Here is an 11,566-nt window from a genome sequence, read left to right on the forward strand (position 1 = left end):
AATAGCACAGAAGTTGAGAACAGCAGTGAGCACGTCACATGGAAATAGGGGGTTGCCTCAGGGGAAGACAAAATAAGGAATAGACCCACTCATGCAAATCTAAAACCGCTCTATTAACAAATATTATGTGTCAGTTTGGCTCTGTTTTCTAGTTTGTTCTTCATTGACATGCCTTGGACTGGGCAGTTATGAGGACAAGGGTGGTCCTCTGCTTTGTGCCTGTTCTGCAATGGCAGAAAGCCAAAGCCTTCGCAGTGATGAGCTGATACCTCAAACCCATTAAAGGCCTCAGTTGCATGTTGGTTATATCTGGTATTTAAGCACCTCAGCCAGTTTTATCCCTTGAATGCCTGAAACCCTGCAAGGTTTATCTTCTCACCTCTTCACCAGTTCCAGGGTCTAATCAGTGCCCTGACAACTTTGGGGCAGCCAAAAGCCAACACTGAGGAAAAAAACAACAGGGAACCAAGCCTGAATGCATGAGCAGACACTCAAACTACTTGTTTTCATCTTGTGGGGTTTTTTTACAGGACTAACTTTAACACTGTGTCTAAGTTTTTCCATCTGTAGAAAAGTCTTCTTTTGCAAAGCTCTGTAGCGTTCTCTATTCTTAGTGCTGTTATGCCAATATGTAATTAATTTGCCTAATTCTGCTGTACTGTTCTGGAATATTTGGAGATTGAAGTGTAGACTTTTTGTGACTCGGTTAAATAGAAAAACAAGATAAAAATAATGGAGTGTTGGATGCAAATTTATTCCCCAAGTTATTAACACATTAGATTTCATATGCACTACTGAAGATAAAATATATATCTGAGTACAAAGATGCCAAAACGTGGCTTACTGAGCAGCTAAAAAAGGAAAGAGTGACACGGCCAATGACAATTTAAATAGTTCTGACGATGACGTGAGACCTGATTTGTTGCTTCCTGAACACGGATGGTAATTTTTGCTGTGTGCGTTGGCTGGGTTCGTATGTGCTTATTTACTTGCCATCCCATGTTTAGGTGTTGCTACTACAAAGGGGGCAAACTGTACTCCCTGGGTGCACAGCATCTCCCTCAGCACACAAGAGTTGCAGTGCTCATTGGGAGAGCCCAGTGTGCTGCTCTCCGTGCACTTTGCCAGCTCCCCAAAATCCCAGCCAGCCTTCACTGGAGTCAACAGAGACACTCCCATGGACTTGGAGCTGGATTAGGCCATTGGCTGCGATGGGAGAGGAACAGGGCCAGGTCTGCTGGCTTAGACACGCAGGCAGCAATGACTTCAGCATGTGAGGGAGATGAAAATAGCAGGTTACAACTTCTTAACAAACATTTAGGACAATTAATCAATGGTTAAGTGATACCATGTCCATTTAGGGATAATGTTGAGCTACAGGTATAGAGTTGTAAGCCATGGGTTCCAAAGGGCTTTGGCCTCTTTCCCAGCACTGAGGAACCACAAATCTTGATCTTACAGATCACCTCCCAGCTCCTGCTCTGTGGTGAGCCTCACTTGCTGGGGTCCTCCTCAGAGCTCCTCAAAGCTCAAACCATAACAGACACATGAGGTTTTTTTATTATGCTGTAAAGAGAAGTCAGTTTGGCCCTGACCAGCCTGGTCTTCAAAGGAAGTCCCTCCTCAGGTCTTGTTCCGTGCTAGGAAAGTTTACATGGATACACACATATAAGAACTTCCTCAAACACGAGGTTTCATGAAAAGCCTGGCCTTTGGAAGTTGTAATTTACTTAATTCAATGGCCATATACACAAATGACATTACAGTGTTCCTGTTTCCTTGATCTGCATCTCATTGATCCAAAAATCTGTGCAGCATTTTTATATGTGTTATACATAGAAGCAATTGCACCAAAATAGATAAAATGACAAAAGAACCCAACTCAAAAGGGCTGTAGCACAATTAAACTTCAGAAGGTACTGGTTCGTATTTATCCCCATTTACTTTAAAAGTTTGCCCCTCTTAGACACAAAAAGGTCTGAAGATGTGGAAAGCATTTTAAGAGAAGCTTTTATATTCTTGATTTAAACTTGATGAAGTACTCTTAAAGAACAGGTCTTATGTCTTGACATTACTATTTTTGTTGTATCTCCAGCGTGACAAGAAAATACTTACCCAAAATACCAAAAAAGAAAAACCTCTTGAGAGAGCCTGTTCTTGCAAGATTTCCATCCCAATATTTACATCTCCAGGAGGTCTGGATAAGCTTTGGATATGCATCAAAGCTCTCAGACCAAGCACAAGCCCTGAACCTTTTGAAGTTTGTCCATCACTACTTATCATATCCAATTCTTGCTTTGTTATTACAAGAATCATAGTCTCTCTCTTCAGGAAGTTCTTATGCTCAGTGACTTTTGATTTTCCACAGAGGAATATGTAAGATTTCACTAATGTCTATACCAGGCTTTCAAAAGAAGTCATACCCCTATTACTTTCCAGCATTTAAGTGTATTTTTCTTATTTAAAACTTGAAACACAAGCTGAGCTTATACTTCAAGTATTACCTTGACAAAGTATCTGCAATTCTCCCCAATGCCGAGTCAAGAGTCTGTAGGTTCAGGGGTTCAGTGAGGCACAGACTTGGCCTTTCACCATTGGGACCAAGGCTGGAGTTCATCCATCCTGCACTCTGGAGTGAAATACGGGCAGCAGATTCTACTCAGTCCCCTGTGAACAGTAGCTCACACAATAAAACTATCATACCTAATTCAGCTTTTTGAGGGAAAGGCCTTGCCTGCAGGCTGATTTATGGGCTAACCCAGCAGAAGATACTCGTTATAGGTCAGGTGTGATGAGGTCATTGACAGGGCAATAGCAACGAACTTTTTGACTGTAAATTCCCTTTATTTCAAAAGCTCTAACAGACAACTATAAACAATTTGGATAAAGTTCCTCCATAACTCAAGAAAAATATTCTTGCTTTATGTACAGCATAAAGGATTGCCATATTGCCATTATCTTTCCTTTCCTTTTCCTTATGTATAAACAAAGGCTACCAGGATAAATTTATTCTCCATGTTGACACGTTGACTATCTTCTGAGTACTTTCAAGTTCATTTACAAAATTCAGTGGAGATTGCTTCAATTAGGGTCATCTGGTCATGTATCCTTGATCCTTTGATCACCAAAGCAGAAATACCATGTTAGTAATCTCTGGGCTACCATTTGGGTTAATGAATCGGCTTGACTTTAATTCTAGCCCAGATGTAATCTTTTATAGCTTAATGATTTGTTCCAACATGAACTCCAATTGAATGTAAACAGTTTCTTTATTTAGAGCGAAAATTCTTTTTTATAACTTGTTTCTCTTCCTAATTAATTCTAGAGCAATTAAATCAAACCTTGATCTGTGGCAATCAAGATTAAATCATAGTATAGGTTAGGCTGCTAATATCGTCTTTGAGTTCATTATTATCAAGGCTAACAGTAATCAGCAAGGGAGGGAGAAACTGATGTAGCAAGGGCTACAGATCTGAGGACTTGTTCTTGTTTTTAATAGCTGATCTGATTTAATGTATGATAATACTTGCACTTATTTAGTAACTGTTTTCCAAGGAGCTCAACATACTCTCCCAAAGTTAATTTATTCTCACAACACTGATGTGCAGGAGGTAAATATTATCTCCCAGGGACACTGAGAAGTTTTGAGGCACAGAAGAGTTGTGGGCTGTGTGCAATGTCACAGATTGGGGCCCAGATCTTAATGTCATTAACAAATCATTAGCTGGGGAGCTTTACCATGAAGTCTGGTTATGACAAGAGAGGAACAGCACCTCATCCATAAGCATTCACGGAGCATCCTGCTTAAGATGGATTTGCTGGTCGTTGCATCCAGGCAGTGCTTGGAGTTAAAAGCTGCCCATGCTGTGAGCTGGCTGCCTCCACAGATCTCCCTCCACCACACCTCCTTGGGAGGACTTGCCATATAGCTCTGCCCTGCAGTTGCCAAGGGGATTTGTGTTCCTAGAGGTAAAGGAAATTCATTTGTAAGTTAACAAGATGGAGGCTGATTGATTTGACAGACATTGTAGTCCTTAGCTCTGCCTAAATAGTCTGGACTGTCCACATTACCACATATCTTTATTTTGAATCAAGTCTAGATTTAAAGGACTTTACAGCCCTGATTCTCCTCAAATCAAGGCACTGATGTTCCAGACAAGCCCCAGCTGAACCCATTCTGCCTGGATCTCTGTACGTAATTATATTATCCCATGCTGTGGCAGATTAATCCTGACTGTGCCGGAAACTCTTGCCCATTTGGGTCATCTCCACGTGGTACAGCAATTGTGTGGAGAGGACCAAATCACCCCGGTTCAACTCCAAACAAGGAAAACACAAGAAGGCATCACAATGTTGTTTGTACTCCAGTTCTATATTAGCTTCAAAAAAATTACAGCAGTGCCATTTTCAATTCAGTATTATGCTGGAAAGGTTGCAAATTAATTAGAATTATGCCTTCTTTGTGCCAAGTGATAATTTACTGCAATTAATTATCAAAAGATCTACTGCTGTCAATTACGGTACTTGCTCTTTGGGGGGGAGAAACTATTTACGCATAGATAAATTCTGTAACAAAGTTCCATTTTACTTTTATTGTTTTCAATTAAACTATCATCATTTGCTTTCCCTCTGCCAAACACAATAAAGACTCGTTAAGAACTAATCATGCTACTGTGACCTTTTTTTTAATCCAAACACTAGCTAGACCTGCACTGAGTCAACACTCCTATTGTTACACCTGCAAATTGTACGTAGAGAGGAGCCTACTTCAGAATTAATGAGCACAGCTGTGGTCTCTCTTACATTCAACACTTGTAAAATAGACCTCTTTAAAGTGCCATTATCACAATATTGATAGAGTTATTTATAGTACTGCAAACGTTCCCAGTCATAACAGAGTCCTTGTTATCCCCCACAGCAGTTCATGTTGTTGCCATCTCCTGGACTCATTCCACAGTTTGTGATAAGGCACCACGTGGACAATCCTTCACCAACAAACTATAAAAGACATTAGGAAAACTTCTACATAAGCAAGTTTTATAGCTGGGAATAGGTCACGCTGTCAAGACCCAGCCTGCATAAGACTTGTCATGTTCTTCTGCTGTGCAGTTTCCTGTATTTTCTGAGGGGGATGTGAAATGAAATTACAGACAGCACAGGCTGCAAATGATCTGCATGGCATTGTCCAAATGAGAGCTGCTTTTTGCAATTACTAATACTGTTTTACCGTAATTCAGTAAAACAGATGTAAGTTCAAACTCTTGGTGTCAGTCACTGAAAACAAATATCACAGGTGCCAACTTTGGTTGCTAAGGGAATACAAGCTCCTTGGGCTTCCCAGTATGTGTGCAAACAGCTAGAGATCGTCCAAGACAGAGGTTCTGCTGTCAGCAGGAAGGTGGTTGGTTTTTTCAGGTGTCTTTCTACTCAGCTTGATCTCCTGACACGTTATGGAAGTATCAGCCAATGTAGTCAAGATAAAGTCGGTAGGAGATTTCATCAGTGCGAGTTTTCCCAATCTCATAGTGGCAGCATTGGGCATTTATTTGTGGTATTATTCTTATTGTAACATTTCATATTAAGTTTTGTCACACTTGGCTCTGTGTCCTACTAGAGATCTGGATAGAGCTTTGGTGGGGATATGTTCATGGAAAGGTCTCCAGAGCCATCCTGCAGACCCAGCAAACCCATTGCCACCAACACTTTTTCTCCCTCTTGCTGGTTGCAATGTTTTATTGCAAAATAAATGTTTTATTGCAGGAAATATCTTTGCTTCTGATCCACTGTCCCTTATCTGAGGCATATCATTTTGTCTTAATTCAGCCTTCATTTTGGAAAGAATTGCTGAAAAACCACAAATCCCCGAAGAGTGAAAATTCAACTAACACTTAGCTACTTATGAGTTATTTTCCCAGATCCATCTATTTCATATCATAAATGCTTCGTGGCTGAAAGGTCAGATCTAAAATAACCTCATATTATATTCTCCCTCTGAATTTAAGAGAATACTTTTGATTGTATGGGACAGCTCAGAGAAGCAGCAGAGCAATGTTCAGCTCACAGGTGTTGCTGGTTCAGATCTCCTGCAGGCAAGTAGACTTGTGTAGGGATCCCCAGCTGGAGGCTGTTTGTCTTTTGTGAAGTTATTTGTCAGCTGTTCCTGCCTCCCTGGGGAAGGGAAGAAATGAACTTTTGCTTTCTCTGAAGCAATGGGGAGGTACTTCTGCACAGAGTTTTAAATTACCAAATTTCTCTTGGTTGGCTATATTTCTCAGTGAGGATTTGAAACTATACATACTCTCTTGTTTGTAAGAGTTTTTACAATACCTGATTGTTGAAAAAATTTATTTCCAGAAGTCTCTGAATTTAAGTGCCTTTTGTTTCCTCCTGCAGAAGTCCTGTTGCCAGGGTTGCTTATCTCTACAGTTTGTACCTATGTACATTTTTACCACAGTTTGGAGCACCCCTGATTTGGTATATTTATCCTCAGCTGTATCACTACACTAGGGAAAATGGAGGAGATGTGTCAAAACCTTCCAGTTACTTTGAGATTTGAAAGAGGTTTACATTTTGAGTAGCTTTTCAGGGCTTTGGAAACGTTGCTGTTTCTCAAAAAAAGGAAAGGAAGAGACAGACTAGTTATGGGGATGAGGAGTTTGTGGGAGTGAAGGAGAGGGAGTACCTGGCTGGTAACCAGGGCTATCACCTGGGACACTGCATTGCCATTTTCCTCTGTGTGAGTGACTTTGTTCACCAGAAAATGACTCCTCTAGAACAGAGCTCTTCTCTGTGGAAAAGCTACAGCGGGGCTGAGGCAAGGGACAGCGAGTAGTATGTTGCTTTTTGTTTCCATAAACTTAGGGAGGAATGGCACGCAACTTCAATGCACATGTGATTAAACTAATCTAGTTAAAATCAGAAAAGGATTTCTTATAATTCAATTGGAGTTGTTTTTAATGTTTGGACTTTGGTCAAGGACAGCTTTATTGATTGAATTTAATTGCATATATTTTCCTGTCCATTTATTGAAGCCCATTTTTCAAGTCACTTGAGAGGCTGCTAACATTTCAGAAAGGGGATATGCCAAAGCATTGCTTTAATTCATTATCTTTTTGGACATACAGTAGTTGCTACTTGGCCCAAATTAAATCCGTTAGAGAATGTGATAGCATAATTACTTACAGGTATCCAAAACTGCTTTTAACTGAATTCTCTAGGAGGTTATGCATAAGATTTGTCTTGCCCTTACATTGGATGCAAATGTCTGAGATTTCAATGATAAATAAATATTTCATCAACCGAGGACAGATTTTTCTCATTTCCGTATGTTGCTTATGGACTAAAATTCTTGTGAGGTCTTTATTTTTCCTTAAAAATAAAAGTCTCTTGCAAATCAGCTCAGTCACTTTTTCAAAATGTGTAAACGTGGTGATCCTTGAGGTAAAGAGGAAATCACCGGTGATTCTGACTTGTTTTTTTTTTCTTTCAAACCACGTTCCACCCTGAAAGTCTTTCTAGACAAAACTGCGCATTAGCTGTGTTTCTCCACAATGTGTTCCCATGAAGTGAAGTCTGTGATTTTCCAAAAGTCACATCACCCTGCTTCCAAATGGAGCAAAGGGCTAGATCTTCCCAGCCTGGGAAGACCTATGGGCTGGAAAACCCTGTAGGAAGGGCAGCAGTGTTACACTGCAAACCACCAGCCACAACCCTTCCACTTCACAGAACCAGAGCTCCTCTAGGCTCTGTCCCTGATTTCCTCACCTATTTGTTCCTGTTTCTTCATCTTTTGCTCCCAGTTGTGGCTTCCTCCCTTTGAGAAGTTCTCTGTCTAGCAAAGAAATGGTACATGTGCAGGTCTTTAAGGATGCAGGAGTTTCTACTGGCATTTGTGGACCCTCCTGTGTGTTGGGCTCAGCTCTCCGGCTCTGCACTGAAAGTAACTGGCATCATCTTGTTGTTTGTGAAAACTAAAAGCAACAATAGTTGCAGCTTTTAAAACTGTATTTATCGATACTTGGTCTAAGTAGAAAATGTGAATCTACCTTAAAAAACACTGTGCTTTTTGGGTGCCTGACTGTTTTGTAGGGAGATTCATAAGGCCAGGGTTGGTTTAGTTTCAAAAACTGCAAATCAGACACAGTCCAGACTTATTAATTCTTTCTTATTTAAGAAGGCATAATGCTTCCTTGGAGTGAGGGAAGGTTCCCACAAAGACTCCAGATTTTATGTCATTCTTGCACTAGCTCTATGGTTAACAAATGCAAGCTGAAATACCTGAAGTCTGTAATACCTCTAGTCCCCCAAAACACCTGACATTTAAATGTTGCCTGATTCACAAAAGTTCTGTTCTGGAATCCAGTGATCGTATCTGATAAAAGGCACAAGGAATTCCTTTCACAAGGAACTGAACCACAGATGGTTATGTGATTTGAGGGCCACTGAACATCGACAGTTTTACCGAGTGAATCAGAATTACAGAAACACCTGCATGACTGCATCTGCAGACTCAGCTAAATTACGCTTCCATCCAGCCACATGATATCTAATGTGTAATTCTTCTGAATTTTAATCAAATGCATTGTAATGACAGTACAAAATTTCAATATGAATGCATCTTAATGTAGGAGTAACTAATAGCTGCCATCCATTAGTACCAGCTAAGAGATATACTTCCTCCTAAGCAACAGGGGCACGGTTATTTTAACTCATTACCTGCTTTGTAAATGACATTTAATTGCACATGAAGAGGGGATATTCACAGGACACCGCTGAGAATGCAAGATTGAGCACCTAAAAGTTAGCAAATGTTTGGAAGAATGTTAGAGAGGTGTTCATGGACACCCTGACAGTGACACAGGCTTTGTGCACTCTGCCCAAACTGCTCTGACTTTAGCAGTTTAATGCTGTAAAACTTTTGCTGAGCATGTGCAAACCATGAGTTTGTAAAGGATTTTTGGATTTGATGGATTTTTGAGGCTTCCATATAGCATTTCTTGAGAAACAGATGATGTAGGCCAGTCTCCCAGTTGTTGCTTTCAAACAAGGATATTTTCCAAGCTTTATAAGGACAAACTACTGGAACAGTAACACTGAAACACCTTCTAGCACCTTTCTTACAGATAGATGAAGTAGTTTGGATAAAAATTTTCCAGAAAGAAATCAGCCTGACAAAAACATTAATTTTGGAAAACGTCCTCTAATGGTTAGTACCTGGTAAAGTTATGAGCACTGAAAATCAACTTTTAAAACAGAAAGGCCTGGTCAACCTTGACTGGCCAATCTTGGGCAGTGGATAACTCTGTGAGTTACTGCTTGCTGAAATTGCTGTATGTCTCACTTCACTATGTCCTGAGATGTGTCCCCAGTTTAACCTTGAGAAGTGAGTCCTGGTGCCCACAGGACTAAATTCAAGATTTCTGCCCTAGTACAAGGTTCTGCTCACAACGTAGCTGGTGGGATCAGAACCAGATCTCTGGAAAATAGGCGTTGTTGTATCCTGGTACTCTGTTATAGGTTTGTTCATACTTCTAGTCCCGGTACAGAAGGCCTGGAGTGAGGTAGAAAGTGAAGATTTAAACTAAGTAAATTAATTCCTGAAAGGCTGGCTATTGAAACACAGTGCTTCCTGCCTGTGTTTGACTTTACTTCTGTTCATTAGTCCCTAGAGCACCCAGAATTATAGCTCAGTAAACTTCTCCAAGGATCATAAGTTTAAAAAAAAAAAAACAACCTTCCAAAATCTCAAAATGTTGCTTAAAAGCAGGAAACCTCCTAACAGAAGAGATTGAGAGAACACTTCTTGACTTGGTCATTTCCTCTTTCAGATGTGTACACATGTTCATTACAAATTACTCTGAAATCAGTAATTATTTTCATATGGTTAGCAAATAATAATGACTCAACATTTGCATCTCCCTGAATTGCAGCGGAGTGGGATTACAGATGGCACAAGATGCATCAGTTTTACAAAACATATTGAAGACTTCAACTTCATGATGGAAAGTGTTCTGTCATCACTTAACTTATAGGCACGTGAATACCAGCAGAGTGGGGAGCCTGCAGTTATGAGAACCACTAAAGATGCTAAAAACAGGTACACAGAAATAAAATGTAAATGCTCAGGGTTACGTCAGCTTTTCATTTGTTTTCATAAGTACTGAATGTTAAAGCTTCAACCACCCTGCCTATATGGAGACACAGAGAGAGCCCAAATGTCCAAGTCCCTCTTCACTACTTAAAAAACCTGTTCTTTCTTTAGTGGAGTAACTTAACTGCATACTCTTTCATGGAAAACAGAAGGGAGCACACAGAATAAAGCTACCTTGTGCAATAACCTTAGATTCCAGTTTGTGTCTAGGAAATATTTACCCTGAGCCTGCAAACCCCACCAAGCAGCTCCCATGTGGATGAAGGGAAGGGAGGTTGTACTCGGTGGTCCTGTTAAGTTGCAGTGATTTCTAATAACAGCCACATTTGCTGTGAATGATCTGGATCAACATCAAAAAAAAAACCCCATCTAGTCAAGTGCCCAGCAAGGGGTCTATTCTCATGTCCATGCTCATATGTTAAGTCCCATTGACAAGCATTAGTGGGAACTGCATGCACATATGGATATGTGAATAGCCCCAATGGGATCTGCATAAAGTAGTGTTTGACTATGCAGAGATCGCTTCAACTGCCACAATGAAATGATCTATGGGGAGAAACCTTAAAAAATGCTGTGAATAAGCCAAATAAATAATGGAGGTTAGAAATGAAACACCAAAATAAAAACAGCGTTACAATCTATTACTTGAACTGAATAGTAAACAAGAATTATCTTTTAGAAATTAACCCTGGCCAAAATTTACAAAAACAGCGCTCAACTCAGAATTCTCTAATTTTTAGAGTCTCTTTGTCTTCCTCTTACTCTATATCCTAAATAGAAATGAAAAGATACAGCAAAAAGATCTTACTGACAAGAGGTGAGTTAAGAAAAGCACTGCTCTGCTGAAGAACACAGAGCATGAAATAGTGGCAGCTCTGCAATAGGTCAATGATAATGATGCTCCTGAGGTTATGCAACACCGACAGCCACTCTATAAATGTCAAAGCCTCCCAGAAACTTCCTGAGAAAGGTTTCCTGCTACCTGAAAAGCCTCCAGCAGCCAGTCTGCTGGGCAACAAAAATCTCTAGAGATCGGCAGACAATCTTCAGATTCTTCCCTGAAGCCACTGCCTCATTCAAAATCCGATTTTGGAGATTTTGAGGATTTTTTAATCCCATTTTGGTGATTTGGAGAACTATTCTTACACTCATATAGCTGAAACAACAAAACCTTTCCTGACAGACACACATAAATAGGTGCAATGAACAATGAAATGATCAATTAACAGAGCAGACAGCAATCACTGCAGTGATAAGTGCCCATATTAAGAACCTAAACTGATGGGATATGGAATAGATGACAAGTAAATATTATGTATAAATCAGGTCTAATTGTGATCAAGATCACTAGTTTCTTATCCTGTTTTGGTGTCCATAGTGGAATTCAACCACTGAATTGCAAGTTATTCCAGAGTC

The 11,566-nt window shown here is 40.1% G+C and overlaps 1 long non-coding RNA gene across 1 annotated transcript in view; it reads left to right on the forward strand.

Moving 5' to 3' along the window:
* The window catches only part of LOC108492748, a 139,359-nt gene extending 129,240 nt beyond the window's left edge, over positions 1–10,119 (forward strand). Inside the window, exon 4 of the long non-coding RNA XR_001873211.1 lies at positions 9,930–10,119. This is a non-coding gene — a long non-coding RNA (uncharacterized LOC108492748). The remainder of the gene's footprint in view (positions 1–9,929) is intronic.
* The last annotated feature ends 1,447 nt before the right edge of the window (positions 10,120–11,566 follow it).

This window comes from Lepidothrix coronata, unplaced genomic scaffold (assembly GCF_001604755.1).
Source record: "Lepidothrix coronata isolate B3197 unplaced genomic scaffold, Lepidothrix_coronata-1.0 Scaffold12, whole genome shotgun sequence".
Lineage (NCBI taxonomy): Eukaryota > Metazoa > Chordata > Aves > Passeriformes > Pipridae > Lepidothrix > Lepidothrix coronata.